This window comes from Lemur catta, chromosome 8 (genome assembly GCF_020740605.2).
Source record: "Lemur catta isolate mLemCat1 chromosome 8, mLemCat1.pri, whole genome shotgun sequence".
Taxonomy (NCBI): Eukaryota; Metazoa; Chordata; class Mammalia; order Primates; family Lemuridae; genus Lemur; species Lemur catta.
Genome location: NC_059135.1, coordinates 102,404,934 through 102,432,607, shown reverse-complemented (window position 1 = coordinate 102,432,607; position 27,674 = coordinate 102,404,934). Strand labels below are relative to the sequence as shown.

At 48.2% G+C, this 27,674-nt stretch overlaps 1 long non-coding RNA gene across 1 annotated transcript; it reads right to left on the bottom strand.

Annotated features, from left to right (window-relative positions):
- Nucleotides 1-16,051: 16,051 nt before the first annotated feature.
- Nucleotides 16,052-21,006, bottom strand: LOC123643327. The gene is made up of 2 exons (XR_006736765.1): nucleotides 20,580-21,006; nucleotides 16,052-17,838 (listed from the first exon to the last, which is right to left on the bottom strand). It is a non-coding gene; the product is annotated as an uncharacterized LOC123643327 (long non-coding RNA).
- Between the last annotated feature and the right edge of the window lie 6,668 nt (nucleotides 21,007-27,674).

The following is a 27,674-nucleotide window of genomic DNA, read 5'->3' as shown; positions in this document are numbered from 1 at the left end:
CATCTGGCGAGGGTTATCTCTTGGCAGAAGGGATCACGTGGCAAAAGAGGTGAGAGAGAAAAAGAGGGCACTGAACTCCCCTGATAGCTAACTCACTCCCACAGTAATGACATTAGTCCATTGGACCTTATGACCCAATCACCTCTTAAAGATCTCACTGCTCAACACTGTTATAAAGGGGATCAAGTTTCCAATGGGGGATGTACATTCAAATCATAGCACTACCCCATACATGCAAAATCCTCTGTGGTCTCATGGGATACCATCATATAAATGGAGCAGTTCTAATTACAAGGCATAACTACAGAAAGGTACAAGGCAGTTTCCCACCTCAGTTGGTGAATCTCACTGAAGGAAGAAAAAATTCTAGGGAAAAAGCTAATACAATTGACCCCTGAACAACACAGGTTTGAACTGCGTGGGTCCACTGACACACAGGTTCCCCCCATCCCTCGCCATCCTTAAGATAGTAAAGCCAACCCCTCCTCCTCAGCCTAATGAACATGAAGACAACAGGACAAAGACCTTTATGATGATCCACTTCTACTTAATGAACAGTAAATATATTTTCTCTTACTTATGATTTTCTTAGTAACATTTTTTCTCTAGATTACTTTATTGCAAGAATACAGTAAATAATACACAAACAAAATATGTGTTAATGGACTTTTATGCTGGCTAGCCTTTGAGCTAGTGGGTGCCAGCCTGCTGTGAAGAAATAAACAACCCAGGGGCCAATATACAGAGGCCATTGTGGCTCATTTATATAACAACTTCTAATGAGGGAAGCAGAATTCCAAGTGGGGTGAAAGGAACTTTTAAAATTACCTTATATGCAATTATATCTTGCATTCTTTTCATTTTACATGTACTCATATGTTATTTGTTAATTATTTGAAATATTTGAATTAAGTGAAAGAAGTGTCTATTCTATTTTGCGTTGAGGTCATGGCAACACTGGTGAGAAGAGTTTTAGCATATGGTGGGGATAGAGTCTCATCGAATTGGGTAACAGGGAGGGCAGGGAGTGGGAATGGCAATGAAGGATCAGTAGTTTCTAAGCATTTGGTCACACACTACATCAGTAATAATCTTTTCATATATACACAGGGGCAGATCCAGGATTTGTGAGACTTCATATAATTTTGGGGCCTACTTTAAGAAAAAAAGGAAAGTTATAAATAAATATTGGATTTTTAAGTGAATAATTATTTAAAAAATAAAAAAGAAATCACAAATGCCATAAACTACCAAATCCATGAAACTACACATCCAAGAAATGCAATGAACTTCAAGCAGGATAAACTCAAAGAGACCCACACTGAGTACAATATAACCCAACTGTCAAAAGCCAAAGACACAACGATTCTTGAAAGCAGAAATACAGAGATAACTCATCACATGCAGGGATCTGAGAAAGGATTAACAGCTGATTTCTCATTAGAAACTAGGGAGGCCAGAACCATTGGGATGCTGCATTTAAATTGCTAAAAGAAAAGAAAACAAAACAAAACCCTGTCAACTAAGAATTTTATACACAGCAAAATTCCTTTTAAAATGAAGGAAAAATTAAGATGTTCCCAGATAAACAAAAACCGAAGAAGTTTTTAATCACTAGATTTGCCCAAAAAGGAATGTAAAAGGGAGTCCCTCAGGTATAAATGAAAGGACACTAAAAATTAACTTGAAAGTATACGGGAAAAAAGATCTCTGGTAAAAGTAACTACATAGCCGAATATAACAGACAGCATTATTGTATTTTTGGTTTGTAACTTCTCCTTTTAGTTCCTAAGTGGTTTAAAAGACAAATGAACAAAGATAATTATAAATCTATGTTATTGAGCATGCAGTGTATAAAGATATAATTTGTGTCAACAATAACATAATGGAAATAGAAGGGGGCAGCTATTGAAGTAAATTCATATCAATTCAAAGTAGATTGTTATCAATTTAGAATGTTAAATGTAATCACAAAGAAATATCTTAAAAATATACACAAAAAAAGAAAACACAACATGCCAAAACTTGTGAAGGCAGTGTTCAGAGAGAAAGTTACAGCTGTAAATACCTACATTAAAAATAGAAACACTGCAAATTAATAACCTAACCTTATATTTTGAGGAACTAGAAAAAGAAGAGCAAAGTTTACCCCAAATTAGTAGAAGGAAGGACATGATAAAGATTAGAGTGGAGATAAATGAAGTAGAGAACAGAGAAGCAGTAGAGAGAATCAAAACCAAAGTTGATGTTCATAAAAATTAACAGAATTGGCAAGCCTTTAGCAGTACTGACAAAGAAAAAGGAAGATACAAATAATTAAAATGAGAAATAAAAGTGCAGATGTTACTACCAACTTTATAGAAATAAAAAGGATTATAAGATATCATGCTATGAACATTCTTCTCTAACAAATTAGATAACCTAGATGAAATGGATACATTCCTAGAAATACACAAACTACCAAAACTGACTCAAGAAGAAATAGAAAGTTTGAATAGACCTATAACAAATGAAGAGATTGAATCAGTAATCAAATCCCTCCCAACAAAGACCAGATGCCTTCACTGGTGAATTCTACCATATATTTAAAGAAGAATTAATACCAACCCTTCTCAAACTTTTCCAAAAACTCAAAGAGGAAGGAATGCTTCCTAATTCATTTTAGGAGGCCAGCATTAACCTGATACCAAAGCCAGATAAAGACACAACAGGCCAATATCATTTCTGAATAAAGAGGCAAAAATCCTCAACAAAGCAATAGCAACCTGAATTTAGGAGACTATTAAAAGAATGATATCTTATACCTATGACTGAATGGGATTTATCCCAGAAATGCAAGTGTGGCCCAACATATGAAAGTCAATCACTTTAATACATTGCATTAGTAGAATGAAGGAAAAGAAGCAATTGGTTCTTTTGGTGTGAAAATCTCAATTGGTGCAAAAAAAAAAAAAAAAAAAAAAACCTATTTAACAAAATCCAGAATCCTCTCATGATAAAAACTCTCAATAAACTAGGAATAGAATGGAACTTTCTCAACATGGTAAAAACCATATATGAAAAACCCACAGCTAATATCATATTCAATAGTGAAAGAATGTATTCCCTAAGATCAGAAACAAGGTAAGAATGGCTTCTTTCAACACTTATATTCAACACAGTACTGATAGCTCTAGCCAGAGCAAGTAGGCTACAAAAAGAAATAAAAGTCATCAAAAAGTTGCAGGATATAAAATCAACACAAAAAATCAATTATGGATTGAAAGACCTAATATTGTTAAAATTATAATACCACTCAAAGCAATCTACACATTCAATGTACCATCTCTCAAGTCTTTTTTTTTTTTTTTTTTGGCAGAAATAGAGAAATCCTTCCTAAAATGCATACGGACTTTATGCAGCTATAGATATTTACAAATATGTTGTGAAAGAGTCAAGCTGATAACAAGAGCTCACATATTTTTAATGCTTACATTTTGTTCCACATTTTCAAATAAAAATATAAACCTCCTATTAAAATCCCAATGGTGTATTTTGTGGTAATAGACATGTCAACGGAAAAAAAAAGCCAAACTCTGTAAAATAATTTTAAAGAGATTTACTCTGAGCCAAATTTGAGGACCATGACCTGGAGCCACTCCCAAGAAGCCTTGAGCAAGTGGACTCGCTGTGGCTGGGTTACAGTTTGGTTTTATACATTTCAGGGAGACAGGGGTTATAGGTAAAGTCATAAATCAATATGTGGGAGGCATACATTGGTTTGGCCCAAAAGGTGGGCCATCTCGGAGGGGGGCGCTTACAGGTTATAGGTGGGTTTAAAGATTGTTTGGCTTGTCATTGGTTAAAGACATGAAGCTTTGTCTAAAGGCTTAGAATGTTTTAACATAGAAGCTGTTTATCAGAGATGAGCCACTGGACATATATTTGTTGTGTAAATTGAGGACCTGCAGGTTTGTCTTGCATACCAGTAGGCCTGTTAATGGGTTACAAAGAATGTCTCCAAGAAAGGAGGAGAGCATGATAAGGCATGTCTGACCTCCTTCCTCCTGGCAGGCAATTTAGTTTTAGGATGTTCCTTTGGCCACGAGGGGGGTCCATTCCATCAGCCAGTGGGGGAGAGGGGTGAGCTTTAAAATTTTATTTTAGTTCACAGACAATATCATCCTCAAATTCATATGGACTGTCATGGCACCCAGCCTGAATAGGTAAAACAATCTTGAAAAGGTGTACAAAGTTGGAAGACTCACACTTCACAATTATAAAACTTACTACAAAGCTGTAGTAATCAAAGAGTCTGGTACTGGCATAGGATAGACATATGGACTGATGGAATAGAACAGAGATTCCAGAAATAAACCCTGGGATATATGGTCAATTGATTTTCAACAAGGATGCCAAAACTATTCAGTGGGGTGTAGTGAGTTAAGGGATTGCTGGGCTGATCAGACTAAAAGCTATGACCATGAGGTGACAGGAACACACAAGACTGGCTGGGGTGGCTCTGTGACAGAAGTGTGTGGGAAGAGAGGTTTGGAGCAGGGCCACTCCCAGAGGGGGAAGAGGTCAAGGCTGAATCTTAGAGGGAGCTGGCAGGTCTAGGAGATGTCAGCCCAGCAGCCAGTGGGGAGTCCCTGGGTCAGAGAGCTCTGAGGGGTGGCAGCAGCTCAGGGGCCTCTGTAGCCTAGGGTCTGTCTTACCTACCGCTAACAGATGTTGGGTGCAGTTTCGTGGGGTATGTAAAACCAGCAGGCTCTAAATGGCTAAAAATATCTTACTTTGGCTATATTTGGAACAATTGTATAAGAATTTGAGTTTGGTTGGGGGGGGGGCTTTTGCGAGTGTTGTAAAGGATATAGGGAAATTAGAACCCTCATACGTAACTAGTAAGATTGTAAAAAGTTGCAGCCCACTCTGGAAAACAATTTGGCAGTTTCTTAAAAAGTTAAACACAAACTTCCCATATGACCCAGGATTCCACTCCTAACTGTATAACCAAGAGAAATGACCACGTTATTCACAGTAGCCAAAAGGTGGAAACAACCCAACGTCCACAAACTGGTAAGTGGACACAAAATGTGGTGTGTCCATAGGAATATTATTGGGCAATGAGAGCAAAGACATATGGATATGCACCACAATAAAGATGGACCTTAAAACATTAAACTCAGTGCAAGAAGTCAGAAACAAAAGAACACATATTGTATGGTTTATTTTTATGAAATACGCCCCCAGAAAAACAAATGTAGAGGAACAGAAAGTAGACTGGCCGTAGCCCAGGGTGGAATGGGAGTGCCTAAAGGAGCAGGAGCTTTCTTTCCATTAGTGTGACAATGGGGCTGATGTTGTCATGGCGGTACAATGCACTGATCCTTTGTAAATCCACCAAAAACTCACTGGACTAGACATTTAAAACAGGTGAATTTCATGGTATGTAGATTACATCTTGATAAGGGTGTTAAAAGAAAAAGAAGTAAACACAGAAAACCCAAATCTCCAAAGAGCAGTTCCGCTTCTCAGTGGGCACACAGCACTTTGTGAATTGATTTGTGCTCACTCATCAGCTGACAAACAACATAATTGGAGAGAAAGAGAATGTCTAGATTTAGTCTCAAAAAGGCGGAGCACGCTGACTGGGCGGAACTTTCTGGTTCCGCCGTTTCCGGCGACTGGCCCCGCGCTAGGGCCGGCTCTGCGCGCTCCCTGCCGCCCAGCCCGGAGGGCAGTGCGGGACCGCCCTGGCCGGCCCTCGGCCCCACCTGCCTCCCGGTCCCGCTCGGGACCTGGAAAGCTACGTGCCAGCTTTGGGAAGAGGCAAACGGGCACTTGCCGTCCTGCTGGTATGGGGGCCACGCGTCCCAGCGGAGGTCGCTCGGCGCCCCAGCAGTCACACGACATCGCTTTCGCCTTCCCTCTCTGTCACAGCCTCCCACGTTTCCTGTCCCATCCATCCGCTCAGCTTAGGACCTTGCTTTTGCTTTGATTTTCTCGGTGAAATAAATCTGTAGGCTGCCCCGCAGGGCACAGCGGGACTGTCCCCGCCCGCGGGGGCGGCCTGGGAAGGACGCGCGCCTACGCAGCCGGGCTCCCCTGCGCTCACTGCACACACGCGCGCCCGCCTGGCCGCTCTCGGAACACGCTGCTCACACGCCGCCCTCCCGCTACGTCCCCTTTCTGTTTCCCTTTACAGCACACGGTTCCAAAGAGTGGTCTCTGCTCACCGCCACCCGCGCTCCTTCCTCTCACTACCCGCGCTGCTGCCGTCCTGCTCTTCGCTCTTTCGCCGTGGGTCCTGAGTCCCCTCGCCCGGGGACTCGCCCTCCGCGCTCCGGGCCTCTCTCCGGGCCTCCCCGCCCGCGGGTCCTCGTCCTCGCGGGTCCCGTCTCTGCGCTCCCGGCGGCCACGCGTGCGGCCCGCCGCGCTAACTCCCCCGGCTCCAGACGCCGTCCGCAAGCGGGGACCGCTCCGCCCCGCCTGAGCGCGTCCTCCATGTCTCCACTTGCTGCTCATGGACACGGACTTTTGTTCTTGCTTCGCAAACATGCTCCGCGGGAGCCGTTCCCACCTCGGTTCATGGCTCCTCGGGCCAGAGAAGTTCCAGTCCTCCCTGTCTGCTCTTCCCCCGACACCCAGATCCAATCCGGCATGAACCTCTTACACGCCTTTATCCACGGACACCCCCGCCTTCTCAGCGCACCCGGTGGCAGCCTCCTGCCTTGGCCCTGCGGTTCAGGCTCCACACTGTCACACGGCACGGTCTCTGCCCCGCCAGCGAGGCCTGCGAGGCGCTGAGCACCCGGAGCTGCGTGGTCCCCCTCACTCACTCCCGGGGCCTCCCTGAGCGCACCTGCCTCGGGCTCTGGCTGGGATGTGCGTCCAGATGTCAGGTGTCACCTCGGGGGAGGAGGTTTAGCCACAGCGTCGCTTCCCCTGTGTGAAACGCTCAGAATGTCCGTTTATGCCTTATTTTTTTATTCTCCATGGCATTTCTCTTCCTCTAATATACTACTTGTTTTACTTATTAGTTATGTTTAGCATCTTTCTTTTCCCACAGGAATTTACTTACCATAAAGGCAGGACTTTTTTCCCTGCTTTATTTACCTTTGTATCCCTGGTAGCAAGCACACATTCAATATTTAATTGTTGAGAGAATGAATGAACATGCAGCAAGCACTCAACTTTCTGCTGGCAAGGATTCTCTGCTCGGTCAAACTTTACTCGGTCTTCTGAGCCTCCTCCCAGGCGCACCTGTGGGCGTCACCGTAAAATCCAGTTTTAGCGAGAACCCCCGCTGAGTCAGGGTAGCCAGGAGCCCCACCCGCGACACCTGACCCTCCCCTCCCCCACCGCCCGCAGGGGTGTCTGAGCCCCGCCTGCCTCAGCGAGTCCCTGTGGGGTGGGTCAGCCAGAGTCCGGCACCTGGTGTTTCCTCTTGGTCCTTTGGCATCCGCTGACAGGACCCTGCGCCTGAGCTGTCAGTCCCGCCCCCGGGCTGTGCTGGGAGTTGAGCCTGATCTCTCTCCCCGTCACGGAGATAGACCTGAGTACTGTGCCGGCCCATGCTTGTATCATCGAATAACCTTCCTTTAGCACTGCTCCGGCTCGACCTCACGGCTTCAGCCCTTCTCCACTATGCTCCTGTCCTCTGCCAAGCTTTACAGACCTTTCCACGCAGACACTACTTGCCCTGCTTTCTGTTTCCACAGTCCCTCCTCCACTTCTCTTCCTGAGCACAGGTGCTGGCAGGTGCTCCTCTTCGGAGCCCATCACATGCATGGGGACAGCCCTGGGGCTCTTGTCCACAACAGGCTGAAGTAGCATGTGAAGGAACAGCTCTAAGAGGTCAAACGGTCTGGACAACCAATGAGGGCCCCACCTCTGTGTATCCATGCCTGCCACCTCTACAAAGAGACCTGGCAATGTGCTGTCCCCCTGCTGAGGCTGCCCCAAACCCTTGCCCACAGCTGCCACCAATGGTGACTCTGTGGCAGAGACATTGGACTGAGCTCTAGTCTTCAGCTATTTGCTAGGTGATACACATTACATGCCTAGCATTGAACCCAACTTCCACCTCGTCTTAACTGATTTTTTTGTTGCTTATAACAGAACACCTGAAACTGGGTAATTTCTAAAGAAAAGAAATTTATTTCTTACAGTTGTGGGGGCTGAGAAGTCCAGGGTCAAGGACCCCACGTGGTGAGGGTCTTCTTGCTGGCGGGGACTCTGCAGAGTCCTGAGGGGTGCAGGGCACCACGTGGCAAGGGGCTGAATGTGCTCGCTCAGGTCTCTCTTCCTCTGCTCATAAAGCCACTGGTGCCACTCCTGTGGCAACCCCTTAACCCATTCACCCACGAATGGATTAATCCATTATGAGGGCAGAGCCCTCATGACCCAATCATCTCTTAAAGTCCTCACCTCTCAATACTGTCACATTGGGGATTAAGTTTCAACATGAGTTTCAGAGGGGATGAACCCTCACACTCAGGCCTTGGACAATATGACTCTGCTGTGGTGTGCAGGCCAGGACTGCGGCCCACAACCTAACTGTGAGAGCAGCCAGGTGGCAGCTCTCCCCTGCCCTGAGCCCTCCCCATCTGCTGCCACATTCGGGCCTCCCAGTCAGTCTTCTGGAAAGGCTCGTACTCCCCCTCCTTCTCTTCCTGTCAGAATGGCTGTCACCTTCTCCGCTGAATCAGGCACCTTCCTGAGGGCTCCCAGCACGTGGCCTCTATCAGCCCACACCAGAGCTGGCAGAGGGGAGCCTGCATGCTGAGCCCGTAGCCTAGGCACCTATACTTCTCACCTTCCTGAGCAAGGCTGAGTCAGGAGGCTGGGAGCGTGGTTATGCCACCAACAGCACACCTGCTGGACAGACTGCGGAGGGTGCGGGGAACCGCTAAGCAGCTATTGTTCGCAGGTAGTTGTGTGATAATAGTTATTTGCACCCGAAACACAGAATCAATTGTTAATAAACTATCCAACATGAAGGAATTGTTGTCTTCGTGAAAATAGGAAGCATTTTTTCCATTTATTTATACAAATTTATGAGGTACAAGTGCAATTTTGTTACATGCATAGATTGTATAGTGGTCCTGTTGGGGCTTTTAGGGTATCCTTCACCCAAATGATGTACATTGTATCAGTAATCAGTTTCTCATCATCCTCCCTCCACCCCTCACCCTTCCAAGTCTCCATTATCTACCATTCCACTCTCCACAGTCCTGTGAGCACATTTCGTAGCTCCCACTTGGAAGTGAGAACATGTGATATTTGCCTTTCTGTGCCTGGCTCAGCCCACTTAGGTAATGATCTCCAGGTCGATCCATGTTGCTACAAATGACAGGATTTCATTCTTTTTTATGGCTGAATAGTATTCCATTGTGTATATACCACTTTTTCTTTATTCATGCACTGATGGGCACTTGGGTTGATTCCATAACTTTAGTATTGCGAAGCTTTGACTTGTTAATGAATAGGCCTGGAATTCAACACAGAAATTGCTGAAGTGTTATCAGAATTGAGTCTTTGCTGGGCCTATGGTTGTGCAGATCAAGCGTGACACTATTCCCAGCTGGGGGGGGGACGGGGGGGGGGGAGGACTCTGCCACCCTCTGCTCTACGCAGCTACGGTTGTTTGCTAGGCTGGGGCCTGAGGACAAGAAAAGCTGGCTCTGTATTTTATGTAGAATAAGATTTTTTTTAAATCTTAAAGTTATCCTACACAAAACGCTGTTCATTTTATTAACTCTTCAATTAGGCTCAGTTCTATATGCGGTTCTTGGTTATTAAAACTGGAAGACTGACTATTTAAAGGTAAAATCCACCCCTTTCTCCAAACTGGTTTCCTTTTCAAATCTAAATGGGGAGAAGGCCCCAGCCCCACGGGTTCCAGAGCTGCAGGGGCTGCCCCACTGCACTCCAGGTCTCAGCGAGAGCAGCTAGTCTGCAGTGGCTGGGGTCAAGTTCTTTTTATGCCAAGTGCTATTCATGAGCAAATATGGTTGATTCACAGATTTTAACTCAGTGAGGCATCATTCCCCAGCAAAACATTAAATTAAAAATTAAATTCTACCATATTAAAAGATTCACATAGAAGAAATTTATATAGAAGATTAATTTTTAAGGGGCCTAAAAGCCACTTGTATATACCAAGATCAAAAATACAGATTAGCAAACTGTGTGTAAAAAATGTTATAATTAAATGTTGTTATATTGATTTATATATCATGTATAAAATCAGACTTGCTTTATCAAATTTTTGAGTAACTTAGTTCTGATAATCAGAATTAAATAAGAATATAATCTAATTATAAGTTTAGAAGCTAGAAATTGAGGACAAAATTCAGTGAAAAGGAGGACTGAGATATGAGCTGAGGGTTCGTGGTGCTCAGAGCTTACAACCCTGAGACAAAGGCATCCCATCCCAAATGGAATGCGGGCTAGAATGAGGATCCTGGAGAACTATTGTTAATTCAGTTCAGTATAATATAGGTTTGTGGTGAGAAATAAAATAAAATAAAATCCTAAGTCCCTCAACCAATTGAACAGAGCCCCTCTTGGCCAAAGGGACCCCAGAGAAACCTTAAAACTGAGTTCCTGGCCATAAAGAGACCGGAAGTCAGACATGCCTCATTACACCTGCTCCCTCACCAGCCACCAGCCTTGGGAAAGACTTGACCCACCACTGGCTTCAGTCACCCGCCGAATGCTGCTCTTCCCCTCTGTGGTGCCAGCACCGCTGACCAGCGTCCCCTCCTAGAAGAGACCACTGGCCACGGAGTGGTACTTGCCAGTCTACAAAGGAGATGGGGAGAGTTTTCATGTCCTCGGCTTCACCTTTTGAAGTCAGAGGCCACAAAACTCCACCCTTGCATCATGCTAAGGCTGTTATTTTCTGAACATGAAGGGGCATGAAGCTCAATTGCACATACGCATGTTTCTCCTCTCATAAATATTCATGACTCCTCCTATAGCTTGTTAAACACATATATTTGGCCACTCTGCTGAGCATAAATTCCTGTTCCTGTTGTTCCTCCCTCAGAGTACATGCTCTCAGCTTCTGCCTGAGGCTCTGCTTCCCGGGCTGTCAGAATGGCCACCCTGCAGGCTGCAACTCTTTATGAGAAATATTAATAGTCTTCTCTCCAAATTTATGAACATTGTTTCTTCAGTTGACAGTGGTTATGTAGGAAAATGGCCTCACTTTTCAGACATCCTGAATATTGAAATATTTCAGGAGGAGAAGTGTGTATTCTTCAGTAAAAACAAAATAAATATAATAGCAAATATGGCAAAACAATGATCTGAATCTATGCATGTGGCAGAGTCTCCAACAGGGCCCTGAAGAGCCCTTCCTGGGCTCCAGGCCCCTGGGAGACCCTGTCCTGAGGGTGTGCCTGGGCCTCACCTCTAAGGGAAAGCAGGTCACAAAAGGATAGGGATTCCCACTCTTCACCTCCCCACTGCCCTGCGGGAAGCCACAGGTGCCAGGCAAGGGGTGACGCCACGGGGCTGGAAGCGGAGGATGTGCAGGCTCTGGGGCCCCTCAAATAAGTGGCAACATAACAACATGTTCTAAATCTGAAGTTCATCCTGAGTGACTTAAGAGCTCAGTCGGGGCCAGGGGGAGGGAAGAGGGAAGGGAGGAAGGGGCTTGGGAAGAGCCCTCCTACCCTGTCAACCTCTTCCTTCACACTTCAGTTTGGACCCTTTCTCACACTGCCCCCAGGTGAGGTCCCAGACTTCTCCTGACCCAAGCTGTCACACACTGCAGTGTTATTATTTTGTCACTGTCTCCCCAGGTGACATGCAGAGCACAGTGAGCAGACTGATTCCCGCTCCCTCCCGCCACCCCCACCTGGGAACTGTGTTTGCCACCAGACACCAGGGGACAGCCCCATTCCTAGCTGGCACTGTGAGGAGGGTCCCTGCACCCCAGGCCTGTCCTTCAGCACACTCTTGCCTGCCTCCTCCACAGATCTGGAAAAATCAAATGTCTCTTTTAAGGTGCATTTATTTTAAGCTGCTATTTTTACTTCAGGGAAATTCTGCTTTCCATTGTTTTATGACCATGTTTTTCTCAAGTGAACCTGTTCCAGCACATTTTTTGCATTGCTAATTATACTAAACAATAAGTTAGTATAATTAATTAGTGAAGGTCCTCATCTGGGTGTGGCTGCATCTGGAAAATGGGGTTTAGTTGTGGAGCCCCGCTGCTGGGGGACATGCTGTTGTGTCACTTGGTAGCTGCCTGGGCTCTGAGAAGAGCACCTCAGGCTTTGCTGGGCTTTTCGAAGGGCTGGGAAGGGCCACACAGTCCAGATTCATTTGATTGAACGGAACATTGGCTGGGCTGCCGCTGTGGCGGGTGAGGACTCTGAGCAGAATTGTTCCTGTTCATGAAGATGTCTGGGCAAGGACCCCAAGTAAAAGATGCTCTTTGTACTTCTCGAAAACCACTAGTATAAATAAATGCACTTTATACTTGGCAAAAATTACTAAATTACATAATATGTTACAATAATGGGAAAAACAGGAACCTGGTGTAATAGTCTGCTCAGGCCGCTGTAACAAAATTCCACAGACTGGACAGATTGAAACCACAGACATTTACTCTCCCACAGTTCTGGAAGCTGGAAGTGAGGCCTCCCTCGGTAGTGTGTGGATGGCTGTCCTCTCCCCGTGTTCTGCCGAAAGGTGGAAACAACCCAAGTGTGCACTGACAGATGGTGGCAAAACAAAGCGTGGGGGGTCTACTCCATGAAATCTCATTCGATCACAAGAAGGAGTGAAGTTCTGACACAGGCTACAACGTGGATGACACTAAAAAATTATGCTCAGTGAAATAAGCCAGACACAAAAGGACAAATAATGTATGATCCCACTCACAGGAAACATCTAGATTAGGAAAATTCACAAAGACAGAAAGGAGCCCAGTCAAAGACCCCAAGAGAGTGGAGGGAGCCATTTCTCCGCCCACGGGCCCCAGAGAGCAGCCCACGGACAACCAGCACTTCAACCTCACCTCCGGGAATTCCTTCAGGCCTGGTGGGTTGCAAACATTCTCCTTAGTGACTGATGTGCTGAGAACACCTAGGGGACAGTCCCCACATGGTTTTTGAGTCAGAATGTGCCAGCTGAGGTTTGATTGCTGGGTATCACCAGCCTTATCTGTTGACAGCTGATAAGGAGCAGAGAGGACCTCCCCTGGGGCTGCCAACCACTGTCCGCCAACTCCAGGGGCTCCTAGGCAACCCTTCTAGCTGAGCCCCTCACGGCAAACAGCCCTGCTCCTCTGCAGTGAAATGCAAACCGCTTTTGACAAGACTTTCCAGTCAATAAGACAACCCAGGACCACAAAGCCTGGTGTGGACAGCAAGTGACTGTCTGGTGAGAAAAGGCCTGGCCGACCTTCCCCTCCTCAGAGTGGAATTTGGATCTTAAGCAGAGATGGGATAGCCCAGGGCTCTTTTTTTTTTTTTTGAGACAGAGTTTCACTCTGTTCCCCGGGCTAGAGTGAGTGCCCTGGCATCAGCCTAGCTCACAGCAACCTCAGACTCCTGGGCTCAAACGATCCTTCTGCCTCAGCCTCCCTAGTAGCTGGGACTACAGGCATGTGCCACCATGCCCGGCTAATTTTTTCTCTATATATTTTTAGTTGTCCAGATAATTTATTTCTATTTTTAGTAGAGATGGGGTCTCGCTCAGGCTGGTCTCGAAGGGATCCACCCAACTCGGCTTCCCAGAGTACTGGGATTACAGGCGTGAGCCACCGCGCCCCACGGCTCTTTCTTGACTCTCAATCTTGTCTTGCTGGCAAGACATTTCCTTTCCTTTTGTCTCCAGTTTCCACTTATAAAGTGCAGATTTTCAAAACTTTGTTAGACATATGAAATGTCATGACGTCTGGGACTTGCTTTTAAGGACTTTAAGAAAAAAAGTAGGGGAGGAAATAAACAAAGGAAGATTGGCAAAGATTGATAATTAATCATGGAGCCTGAGTTTATGGGATCGTTCTCCCAGCTGTTTGTTAGGGCAGAGAGCCTGTAGGTGCCCTTTGTGTGGGTGGAGAGACTCTCACACAGAGATTAAGATATGTGAAAGCAAAAAGTGTGTTTTATCCTCTCAGAAACGTTTGAATATGTTTAAAAATGTCCTCTGTGCAAAATTTAATAAAATAAACCATGGGGGGGAATCAGATTTTAGAAACTGCTTTTAAGACTTTAACATTAAAAAAATAAAAAGAATTAAAAAAAAGACTTTAACATTATTAGAAGGATTTGATTTCAATGTCATTCTGTAAAATTAACAGTTTCAAAACTTATTTATACAAAGAAATACAATCCTTTTGCTTATATATGGCTTTATTTTAGTATATAATCCATTTAGCTCATATAGAAGTTTCTATTGATTGAAAGTCATAAAAAGTACTTCACTTATATGTATAATTAAATGAGTCAATTAACTAGTAATAACCCTGAGTTTAAGAGTGTTGATGAAGGCCTGAGGTGGCTTCCTCGGCCAGGGCTTTGCCCAACCTGGCCCTGGCAGTCCACGGGCCCCATCGCTGGGAGGCCTGGTGCAGCGGGAGTCACCAATTCCCTATTTGTTTAAGAGCTTCTTTAATAAACTTCCCACCTAAAGGTGTAAGAAATTAAATTGGTGTTAAAGACTATTTCAACCTTGGAGGAAGAATGCTATTTTCAGAAATGAGTTTTTATGTTAAAATCACAGAACAATTTGCAACAGAGTTGCAAGGTGTCCTCTTTAGCGCTGATAAAAGGGCCCAAGTCCCTATTTTGGCAAGTAGAAAAACAGACTTAGAAGGTGCCCGAAGAGGTCCCCAAATGACTCACTCCCTCCTTGAGTTCTACGCAGGACACTGGCGGGCAGCCTGCCTTCTGCCTTAGTTCAGTGGGCTCTAGATACTCACCTATGCACGTCTTCTCATATTATCTGTGTATTTCATGTTTTTCAGAGACTTAAACTCTCTAAGCCTCAGTTTCCTCACCTTTTACCTATGGGGTAATCATAGCACCTACCTCAGAGGGGCACAGTGCCCACAGTGCTGGGCACAGAGAAGAGGCTGGATCCATGGAGTGACGAGGCCTCTCTGAAAGCCATGATTCAAATGTCTTCCTTCCTCGCCTGCTCATGGCTCCCCGTGCTAGCTGGGCCCCTGGCCTTCTCCCAGTATGAGTATGCAATCAAAAATCTTCATTTTTCTCTGAAAGCTTTTTTGTTCATGTTGGGGTATTAATTTTTTTTTTTTTAGTGAGGAAAAGGCTTGCCACCTTGGACACCAGTGCTTTACATCAGGCACTAGCCCTCCTGCTGCTGTCAGCACTGTAAATACTGCCCTGCCCCGGGACAGAGTCAGCCAAGTCTCCAACCCCCTGCTGGGCCTCACTGAAGGGATAGTCCTTCTGGCTCCTGGTGGCCCCCACCGGTCACTGTGGGTCCTCCCCCTTCAGGGGCCGAAGAAGGGATCTCATCGCTCTTTCTTCTGGCAGAGGAGGAAATGCCTGCGTCTTCTGTACTGATCCAGTCTGTGTGGGAGTTACCCCAGGGCCTGGAGTAAAGACACCTTCAAATGCAAAAACTCTTCAGACTCAACTTCCTTGGAAATTGATCTTCTAAGTATGGATGAGAAAAGGAGACTCTCATACCAACCGGACTTGTCAGTGGAAAATGACCCAAAGGCACAGTGTCAGGTAAGGACAGAGGTTACCAGATCTTAGGGTGAGCTTCAAAGCCTCAGCATAAATTGCAACGCATGCACGACTGTTCCTTCTCATTACAGGAAGCTATGCTTCCTCATACAAAATCTTTGTAATGATTTTATATAATTATTATGTATTTATACATAAGGATTGCATTACATATTTTTATATATGTGAATTTCTGCTTATACATTTTTTTAATATTTTAAACTTCAATGATTTTCTTTAAATATTTTAGGCTTCTGTTTATGGTCAGTTTGGCATTACAGATTGTAAGGTTTCTTTGAAGTAGCCGGCGCCAGAGAAAGAAAGAGGAGCAGAGTAAAAGGGGATAAGTAAAGAGGCTTTATTGGAGCACTCCTGGGTGGGAGTAATGAGTCCCCGAGAGAGAGGGACCCGGGTGAGCCTCAGGGGACCCACGGAGTGGTCCCAGAGAGGCTGCCCCGCCCAGCAGTCTGAGTGGGTTTGTATAGGTTCTTAGGGCTGGGGGATGGGAGCTTCTTCAGCCAGGAGATGTCAGTGCTAGGAGTGAGGAATTTCTTTGTTTCAGCTTTGGGGCGGGTATTGAGGGATAGGAGGGACTTCTTCTTTTTTCCATTAGGGAAGGGAGGGGTACCTGCACCAGCCTTACATTCCGGCCTTTTAGTGATGATAGGGCGCCGCGGTCTTTCTGGCTACTTCCTGCTTTTGAGGGGCGTAGTGTGGGCTATGGGCCGAGTCGGCTGGTGGAGGGGTGACTGGGAGAGTAGGGATGAAGAAGCAGCTGGTTTACTGTCACTGTGGATAATTCCTGCAGGTGGCGTTGGAGAAACTGTAAAAGACAGGGGGCAAAGAGAAAGATTAGGCAAATGGTGACAATGGGTCCTATTAAGGGTAACAGCCAGGTGGCTAGTGGGGACTGTATCCATCCGAAGGAGGAAGTAGTCTGCCCGTGGCGTGGTGGTTGTGTAGCTCTTCGCTCAGGGTGTCGAGTTTCTTTATGTTTTGTTCTATAAGCCTGACTCTTTGACGTAGTAGCAGCATTCCTCGCAGAGGAAAATGCAGGTTCCTCCTTTCTCAGCCGTTAATAGGTCCAGGGCCCTCCGGTTTTGGAGAGCTACGTGGGCCAGAGAAGTCAGTTGTCTCTGCAGGGAAACTAGTGATGCGGACGTGGTTTCCAGGGATAGCTGTAGGTGATCTGCAAAATCTTGGGCAGAAATGACACTGTGGCCCAGGGCGCCTCCCACGAGCCCTGAGGCTGCGATGGAGGAGACCAAGCTGAGACCCACCATGACTGGCAAGAAGATGGCCCGTTTTGAGTGGGGTCCTGGGAGAAGCCACCCAAATTCAGACTCACCATATAGAGTTAATTGAGGGACCACCATGACAGGGAAACAAGGACCCGGGGTGGAAGTATTGATGTAGCGGGTAAGTGTTCCGTTGCACCAGGAGAACTGTCCCGGAGCCGAGGAGGTGGTCGCGGTCACAGTATGGTTAGTGAGACAGCGTCCCTGAAGTTGTAGGTTGGGGTCAGTGAGGGTGGTGAGAAAGCACACGCGATCTGCATAAGGTTGGCCTGTGGGCTCAGGTTCCCATGGGGGAACTCGAGTGAGCAGAGTGGAGCACAAGGGACCCGATGAGGGAGTCTTTTAGGGGTTAGAAAAGCTTAGGGGAACAGCGGCCAGTAGGCGGTTGTTGAAGGGAGGCACAGAGGAAACAGTGGGAGACATTAGAGATTATTTTGGAGGAGTTTAGGAAGGCGAGGGTATGTTGAATAATATTTAGCCAGGAGGTAAGAGGGGAATGTTTAGGGCGGGAGGAAAGTTGTCCTGCTAGAGTTTGTTCTGCTTCCAGAATATCGATAGATATTTGAACCTGTGTCTGGTGGGCCAGGACGTATTCACGGCTGACATGAATAGTCGATGAAGGGTAATAGTCATATATTTTTTAGTATACTTTGCCTGTGACTTTAATTTGCAACGCTGGTCTCAAGGGTAGAGGATATCCGTGTGAGAGATATCTGAGTCGGTCTCTGGAGGCTGAGGCAGGTATCTGTCTGCGTGGGCCCAGAGAAGTTGCCTGAGAGGCAGAGACAATGGCATAGGCTGCCCAGCATTTGCCGTCCTCACCTGTGACAGAGCTGCCATCAACAAAGAAAGTTAAGTCTGCTGTAGGAAGTGGCTTATCTGACAGTTCAGGTATAGCGGTAGTGGAGGCTTCAACCATTTCTGAGCAGGAGTGTGAGGACAGGGTTAGGCAGGGAATGGGGAGCAGAGTGGCAGGGTTTAGAGTTGGAGATTGAGATAAAGTAATGGTGGGATTTTCAATAAACAAGAGATGGAATTCCTGAGCGGTGAGTTAGAAGGTCCTGTAAACGGTGGGTGGAGAAGACATGTAAGCCCTGTCCCAGGGAGAGTTTAAGGGCCTCCCTGGTGAGAGTAGTGGCCGCTGCTAAGGCACGGAGACAGGGTGGCCAGCCACGGACCGTGGTGTCCAGCTGTTTGGATAAGTTGGCCACTGGGGTGGAAATGGGAGTAGGTCCCAGAGGTTGGGTGAGGACGCCGAGGGCCAGGCCCTGGCACTCATCCGTGTAGAGGTTAAAGGGTTTTTCAGGATGAGGGAGTCTTAGAGGGGGTGCTTGTAGGAGAGAGTTGCGAAGTTTTAGGAACGCGTGGCAGACAGCCTGAGGGTTTAACAGAGGGCCAGCAGAGGCATCATGTGCTGCCTCATAGAGGGGTTTGGCAAGGACAGAAAAGTTGGGGATCCAGTGTCGGAAGAAACCAACAAACCCAAGAAAGGATAGAATTTGTTTAGCAGTGGTGGGAGGCTGGAGGTCGCGAAGAGCCTGCTGGTGAACAACAGTGAGATGTCGGGAAGTGAGGGTGAGACTAAGTCCAAGGTATGTGACAGTAGGCTTGGACAGCTGAACTTTGGAGGGGGCCTGTCATTGACATAGTAGTAGCATTTCTCCTGAAGGAAGATGTAGGTCCCTCCTTTTTTGGCTGTCAATAGATTTAGAATTAAAACACTTTTGTGGTTTTATTAAGAGCAAACCGGTATTTTAAGAATACCTTGTGATTTTAACCAAACCTTTCTTTTTTTAATTATAGCTGACTCAACCATATATAAAATTCTTTCATAAATTCCTTCTACGAACTCCATCACAACCTATACAGACCATCTACAACATACTTGGGCTTTCTTTTTTGTCCTAAATTTCCTCTTTCTCAGATAACCAGCCATTCTGTTCCAGGACAAAAAGTCACTACACAAGATCCTTCTCCACACAAATTATTCTCTTGCTGATTTTTTAACAAAAATACATTTCCATGTTCATAGCCTTTCTACATCTCTTTTTTACCTTATTAGTTACCTTCTATCTTGGTTTTATTTTTCTCTCCACATCTAGGCTTTGAATCAATTTTTAAACAACCTCTGAATTAAACAAAATTACACATATAATTTCTTTAATGCAGATGTGCCTTTTGGCTGACACAGGCCTCCCTTTGGGCTTCTGCCTGGTCATCTCGGGAATTGAAGACTTTAAATGCCATGTTCACCAGGTCTCGGATAGGGGTCTGAGGGCCCTCCTCTGCCTTTTTGAGTTTCTTTCTGATGTCAGGAGAGGACTGAGTAATAAGGTGAGTTGCCAGGACAGTAGTCCCCACGGGGGAGGTAGGATCTAGGTGGGTATATTGGCTAAGGGCGTCTGTAAGGCAGCTGAGAAAGGCCGCCGGGTTTTTATCTGCCTGCTGAGGGATTTCCCTGAGTTTGTCATAATTTACAGCATGGTGGGCAGGAGCCTGGAGGCCAGCAAGGACACACTGCAATAGCTGGTCCCTCTGCTGCCCAGACGCACTCCTTTTTTATCAGTAGTAAGCGCAGAGGATAGTATAACAAAAATATCGTGCCAGGTAAGGTCATATGCCTGTGTCAGGTAACGGAACTCTTTGGTGTAGGCTGTAGGGTCATTAGAAAATGAACCTAGGCGCTTTTCAATCTGGGAAAGGTCAGAAAGGGAGAAGGGAGTATGTACGTGTACAAGCCCCTCGGCGCCTGCCACCTCCCATAAGGGACAGAGGAGGGGCTGGTCCGAGCGGTTTGGTGGGAGCGGGGGTGCTGGCTGACTGGAGACAGCGGCGCAGGCGGCTGGGCCCTGTGGGAGGATGGGCGGGCGCCTGTGGGTGTGGTGGGGGTCGGGTGGGGGCAGGGCTGAGGGTGTCGGGTGGATCGGAGAAAGCAGAAGGGGCGTCTGAAGAGATGTCCGGTGGAGAGTTAGAGGGGGGAGAGGCAGAGGGGAATCCAGCACAAGGAGGACCTGTGCGGGGTGGCAGGTCAGACAGAGAGAAGGACGGGAGCGCAAACAGAAAAAGGCTTGGACGTATGGGATCTCCGACCATTTGCCATTCCTGAGACAAAAGTTATTAAGGTCTTGCAGAATACTGAAACTGAAAGTCCCATTTTCAGGCCACTGGGAGTCGTTGTCCAATTTATACATTGGCCAGGCAGTATTGCAGTAAAGAATGAGGCACTTGGGCCGGATGCCCAAATCTAGGGCCTTCAGATTGGCCAGCAGACACCCCAGGGGTGTCTCGCGGGGAATTTTGGAATTTTGGTCACCCATGTCACCACAACCCGGATGGGGAAACAGCCAGGAACAGTTTCCTGGAGGCAGCAAAAGTCCGGGGGGACGTCTCCACCCGACACTAGAGTGCCGGCACGAAAAGGAGTGAGAGGAATTCAGGCGTCCCCGAATAGCCTCAGCCCCTGGAACGGGGGAGATTGTGACATGGGCTCACGGTTTAACGGACAGGGAACAGCTTCCCGGAAGGGACGGAGGCTCCTGGGGGATCCGGGTTGGGAGAACACGGGGTGACTCACTCAGGCCGAGGTCGTCAATCAGGGACTCGAAGGCAGTCAGCGGAGCTCCTGGTCCCGAAAGTGAGAGTTCTCGAAAGGGGGTGGTGCAGTCAGGGCCCCAGACTGGCGGGCGCAGCCAAACGCCCCTCCCGGGTTTCGGCACCAAATGTAAGTAAGGTTTCTTTGAAGTAGCCGGCGCCAGAGAAGGAAAGACGAGCAGAGTAGAAAGGGATAAGTCAAGAGGCTTTATTGGGGCGCTCCCGGGTGGGCGTAACGAGTCCCCGAGAGAGAGGGACCCAGGCGAGCCTCAGGGGACCCACGGAGTGGTACCAGAGAGGCCGCGCTGCCCTGCAGTCTGAGTGGGTTTATATAGGTTCTTAGGGCTGGGGGATGGGAGCTTCTTCAGCCAGGAGATATCGGTGCCAGGAGTGAGGAATTTCTTTGTTTCAGCTTTGGGGCGGGTATTGAGGGATAGGAGGGGCTTCTTTTTTCCATTAGGGAGGGGAGGGGTACCTGCCACCAGGCTTACACAGACCATCCGTTTGGGAAACAGTAAGAAGCATATTATTCATAGTCTCAGTTTTAATTGCATAAAATATTTGTTTCTCAATCATTATCTGTCTCATATTTTCAATATTTTTAGAAGGCTGTCAAAATGAGAAACAGAAGGGTGGTGAAGTCACCAATATTGCCGCTCAGGAGCACCAACGCAGTACACCCAACTGGACCCTGGATGATATTAGCGCGGTGAACGGGGGCGCGGAGCGCTGGGGGCCCCAGGATTCCGGTGCCTGCTCCCCGGCTTTCCGAGAGCGGGAGCTAAGTTGCAGCGCCGCCCACGACGCTATGGTATCCTCTGTGTCCGCGCAGAGTTTAGGATCTGGAAACAACACGGGATATAGTAAGGATTAGATGAGAAACCCAATGGAGAGCATTTTGTCATCTTCAAATGATAATACACTATAAAGTAAAAAATATTTCCTAGTGAGTTTACTCTTTTGAACGTTTTACTATTTCATTGGTAAAATGTTACATTTGCTCTTAAATGGCTATTTTGCTGCAGATCTAGAGAATTGTGATTTAAATGTTTTTAAAGCAAAGGTCCCAAACCAAGATAATAGCGGATCCTTGCTTGGCTTTCTGCAGACAGCCCCCGGGTCCCCAGGAGGCCCCTAGCCAGAGAGTTTGGCGACATCACACCTGTGGGTGGTCCGCCCCCGGAGGCCTGTCTTTAATCACTGTCCGGTGCAGACGTGGCCTGATTTTAACATGAGAAAGGAAGGGAGAAAAGAAAACCCACCTTGCCGGGTGGCACCCTGGTAGTTTGTTTCAGATCCCTAAATTAACAGGCCGGGCATACTTGAGCAAACACGCTTAGCAGGGAGCTGGTTTTACTGCCTCCCGGGCGCTCAGGGCCGGCCCTCCCGGCGGGCTGTCCCACGCCGCAGGCTCTGGGGGTGACCCCCAGGTCCCCCCCCCCCCCGCGGCCGCGCTGCTGCGGGAACGGCGGCACCTGCGCGCCGGGCGGCTTCTGCGTGTGCCCTGCCCACTTCGCCGGCCGCTACCGCGAGAACGACCCGCGGCGCAGGTGGGCGCGGGTGCGCGCGGGCGGCGCGGGGAGCGGGCCCCCAGGGAGGGGCGCGCGGGCCGCTGCACTGACTCCAGGTCCCCCTCCTTGGCGAATGCGGCGCCGTGACGCACGGAGCCTGGACCTTCCCCAGCTGCCGCCTCTGCGGGTGCGTCTCTGGGGCCCTGCACTGCCTCCGCCGCCAGGCGCTCGCCGCTGCGGTAAGAGGGCGCGCGACAGTTGCTCGCAGCTCACACGCGCGTGCAGTCGCGCCTTTATTGTGGTTCACTTTGCATGCCAATCCACAGAGCAGAATCTTCAAGTGCCAGGGGACACAGACATGAGCAAACTAGATCGATTCATCATTCAAGAAAGTCACATTCATTGTGAATCACATAGTGAATTGAATTTTTTTAAGTTTCTCTTACCCAGATTGCTGGGTTTAAACGTAGTTTCCAAACAGTGTCCTTATGGGTCCTTGTCCTTTACAGTGAGTGGAATTTAGCAGCTGACAAGCCGGTAAGCAGGGCTGAGCCTGAGTAACTCTCCAGTGATTTCCCTACAGCAGGCCCTGGAGCAGGAGGGGCACCTCCTCCGGGCTGCCCGCCTGGGCAGGGGTTGCCCTTCAGGGTCAGGCCAGCATTGCAGTCTGACATGGCACTCGCTGTCTCCTCTCTGGCGGGAGCGACCCTTCAGCCTCAGTCCAGCCTCTGCCCCTGCAGCCCTGGGTGGGCTGGCCCTGCTGTGTGCCCCTAAGCCCCTCTCCCACCCACTCCGACCCCTCAGTTAACTGGGCACTGCGGCTGTCAAAGGGCATAGTTAATGGTGGCACTGCCCTGCAGCCCCACATCTGCCCCTTGTTCTGTGGCAGCCCTGCCAGGACTTCAGGGACAGCAGCACCAGGGGACAAAGGACTTCAACTCAACCTCTGCCTCCACCCTCTGGCACTTGGTGGGTCTGGGTGGAGAAGCACACTTACTGAATGTGTAGCTCTTAACCACCTTCCTGCCCCCCCCTTTTTCTCTCCTTGTAGGACTGACTGGCAATAAAAGACTCTCTTCATGGAGGCACAGCCCTCAACCCCACTTGCTGCCCCCCCTTTTCCTCAGCAAGCTCTGGACAGTGCCAGCAATTTAAAATAATGTCAGGCTTCAAAATCATTGATTTTGTGGATTTTAAAAAGCACAGTAAAAATTAATAAAGCTTAGTTTTCAGTTTTTCCATAAATATTAATATATAGAGGAAGTTCTAATATTTTCTAAGTTCAAAGGGTGACCTTGGGCCCCCTGGGAGGCACACTCATGGTGCTCATAGCCCCAGTTTGGGGATTTCTGCATGAGAGGCTGACTCAGCCTAAGCAAAGTCATGAAGCTTACTACAGCAGCAGACTTTGGGTTTATAGACAAGAAACAACTGCCAAGGGGGCCTGAATCCCCTTCCCCGTGGGCAGCCTGTTCCCTTCTCCCAGGGGAAGGTCGACACGGACCCAGTATAGCCGACCTGACCAGCTTCTTCTCATGCTGTCTTGGTACCAGCTTCTCTGGATCCTTGCCTGGGCCCAGATGTTAGGGTTCCTGTTTTGGGGTTCTGGCATCCTGGAACAACCATCTTTCCCAAGGCAAAGTGATGTGGGGAGGTGGCACCCAGTTTTGGAGTAAGCCTGACCTCAGTCCCATCCCTCAATCTGGCCTTCTGGCTGATCCCACCATAGCCCACCTGTGGACAGGTGTAGAGTGGTCCTTGCTGCCCGTGCTTACCTGCATCATTACTTGTTAATTTTCATTGTTTCATTGCTCACACTAGGTTCCCAAATTTGGAGGGCATCTCATGGAGGTGTCATAGAGGGTAGGGCAGGCCTGTCTCGGAGGAAGGCAGAGCTGGCCTTTGCTGAGCAGCCCTGGGGAGAAGTTTACTGTCATTGGGCCCTTCCTCATTTGCCTGCTGCCCTACCAGCCTGACCCCATGTCCAGGCCAGGCCTGCGCCTGCTTGTGGGAATGCTCTCATGGAGCTGGCGGCCCTGCCTGTGGGCTGTCAGCTTCATGTGACAATCACCACCAGGGACTCTCACCAAGACAGATACCGGACCCTCGGCCCCAGAGATTCCCATTCAGCGGCTCTGGGCTGAGGTCTCAGACTGGCAGAGACTAAGACTCAGGGCGGGGGGCAGGGATGAGGTGCTCAGGTGTGGCCTGTTGTGATGGGTCCAATGTAGGCAATGGCACAGGCCAGCAGATAAGTGCCTCGGGGGTGACCCACAGCGCCGGGCTGTTCACTGTCCCAGCAGTGTCCTTGGCGGCTTCCTCCTGTTTGATAAGCTGTCCCCAGTCAAGGAAATGTTATGAGGACTAATTTGGGGGAAAGTTGGACCTTCTTTGAAACAGCTGGATGCAAACTGTTTTATATTATTGTATTGCTTTTAAATCAGATCTGTTTGCTCCGTCGCTGAATGACTGTCACGGGACTCCCCGAAAGGTGGCCCTGGCCTACCTGTGTGCTAAATGAAAAAGCTGAAGGGCTATTTCTTTGTTAGCCTTTAGAAACCATGAAGTAATTCTCCTTCGGCTTGCCAAGTTTCCCCCAGATCTAGCTGTGTCTGGCTGCAGCAAAAGGAAGAGCAGAGGTAAAAGAGAGCGCCCCTTCCTTGAGCGGGGCTCTTGCAGCTCTTCCTTCATTACGGCGTGTGGTTTCGGTCCGCCCTGAGACTCATGGGCGCGGGGCTCAGACCCGGGCCTGGAGCCCCGAAGCAGGGAGGGGTGGGCGAGGGGCCAAGCCTAGCTGGGTAGCCAAGGCGGAATGGGGCCTTTGGAAGAACGGCTGCAGACATCTTTATTTCATTCTTCTGAGCCAAGCCCGAGACACTGTCCGTGCGACCGTGTGTCCCACGCATTCTCCGCCGTTTCCCTCAGACCGGAGAGAGGCTCCGGCCCCCCACGCCACTGCACTGAGCGCGGGCGGAGCGCTGTTTCCTCCTCCCGCCGCCCTGTGTCCTCCTGCGTGGCCTCCCCGAGACGGGAGACGCCCGGGGCCAGCGCCCGTGCCGCGGCGGGAACGCGGCGTCCTCGGCAGGAAGGCCCGGGCGTGGACCTGGGCGTCCCCTTTAATTTTCTATGCTGTAAATGACAGATTCGCTTAGTTTACTGTGGGCCGAAGCATTAGGTGGACATTTTTATTGTGTAATAGACGTTTTCATCAAAGAGCCCTTCTCACTTCCCTGGGCCTTGTTTCGAGGTCTACAACTGAGACAGTGAACAGGGGCCGGCATTTCTCTCTCTCTCACACACAGACCACACAGCTCATCCTCACCTCAGGACACGAGCCCTTGGGAGACGGACAGGGCCACGTGTTTGTCCTCCGCAAGGAAGGCTGGAGGCAGACAGCCCGGCACCCACTCCCTTTCCACATGACAGTTAGCACCTTCCGGGGTGATTTATCTCCCTAAAGAGGAAGCGGCTGCAGCAGAACCCAGGGCAAGGCAAGGCAGGGAGAGGACTTAGCCTAAGGGGGCCCCGGGCGAGACCCCCCTCTCCTGAGCACTGCTCCCCGCACGCAGGCGCTGCAGTGTCTGAAAAGGCTGTCATGAGCCGTCAGGACAGGCCAAGACAGCGCAGGCTCTGCCGTGTAGACTGTCCCCCTTCAGAGCACACATGTCACGCAGAGGATACTTCCGTTGAGATTTTCAGCTTTTAAATCTACTTTAGCTCATAAGCATGTATAATACAATTCTAACTTTTAAAATTCTATATTGTAAGTTCGTTTATTGGCATATTCAACCTTTTCAGCTTATTGACTTTGGAAATATGAATTTAATGTAATATTCAAATGAATGTTGAAAAATAAGGTAGAACTTAGTAGACAGTTGACTTGGAGTCCATTGATTCATGAGAAAAATAATTATTCAAGTTTCAGGACAAATATTTATGGATAATAATAATTTTTGATACCAAAGTTGTTTTTCAGTAGTTTCAAGAGCATTCTGAGCAGCACTTTGCATTTCAGTTTAATTACTGTAGGAACAAACAAAAGTAATGAACTTAGCAAATTTATCCTAAGAACTTGATCAATATGTGTATACTATTTGCAGAATTTGTGTTTACAAAATACCTATCTTTTACACTTTGTACCGCTACTAAGTGTGCTGAAAAACATTGGCAGGCCAGAAAGACGCATGGCCTTATTGTCAACAGCTGCACTTAGGAAACGGAGCTGAGAGGATGGTTCCACATTTGAGAGGCTGCAACTGTAGGTAAAAGGAAAACCAAGAATTGTTCAGTATTAGCATGAATATCTGGGGTATAAACACTTATTATATTTACTTAAAATGTATAAGTAGAAAATTAAGAACTAGGACTATGGATCCCTCCAGTAGAATGATTCTTGATTATAAGCAAGGAAACCAAAGTTGCCCTTTATCTACCTATCGTCTATTTACCAACTAACTGAGAAGCCTTTACCTACCCAGCTCTGAAAAGAACATGGAGAATTTGAGGATAACAGGCATTTCCCTATAGATGGCACCGCAAGTGTCCAAAGAGACAATTAAAAAGAAGAAACTACTTGGGAGACAAAAGAGCAATCCTGGGCTCATGTGTCCCAGACCTTACCTGTCCCCTGCGGTTCAGGACAGACAGAGGGGCCCTTCTCAGGGCACTGATCCCTAGGACGGGCCTCTCCTCTGCCCTGGGTTTGCTCACTCTGACAGGGACCTTGGGGACCTCCCTTCCAAGAAGGCAATCCTGTCCTTCCTGGATTGTTTATAGAAGAACCCTCTTTCCTTTCCAAGTTTGCCCTGGCTCAGCCTACCCCAGCGCATCCTAGAGAAGCAAAGTCAGTCACCACAAGCCCTCACATGCCCTTTCCTAGGGAGCCGCTGGCCTGGCACCTGGGAGAAGAACAAGAGTGTACCAGGATCATACCAGTCACGTGGTTTCAGTTTCCTGACTGTTCAGCCTGTTCCCACATTAGAGTCTCCTTCAGAGTCCAGGCAGATGCCTGCTGGCTGAGGAGCCCTCCTGCCCCTTTCAGCCACGTCTTAATCCCCACACCTCCCCCGAGCCCCCATCCTGGCTGCAAACTGACTTTGCTTGTCCAGGAGTTCAAAAGCACCCCCTGGATGTACTTCCAATTTCTGTTGTCTGGAAAAGCCACTCTGGCACATGTGACCATACATCACACAAGCAAAAGTTTCTAGAACTAGCTTTTCCTTGGAATTCAGATTTGAATATTTAACTTTAAGTATGGTAAGTTTTACATGGGCAGGATTTTCTTCTCACCTGGACTGCTTGCTCTCAGGAAAGGAGGATGAGGGACGGCGTCTCCTCCAGTTACAGCTGTTTGGCGCTCACTGATCCAGCAACTGGATCCGAGGGCCCGCAGACAACACTGTGGGAGCCTGTGGCCACAGAGACGGCGGGATCGCCAGCAGCCGAACGTGTCGAGCTTGGACATGTCTGCGCACTGCCACTGGGAGGCGCTAGTCAGCGTTCAAGAACCGGCTCTGCCAAAAAAAAGATGCACATATCTGCCTACATCAGTTTATTGTACATTTTAC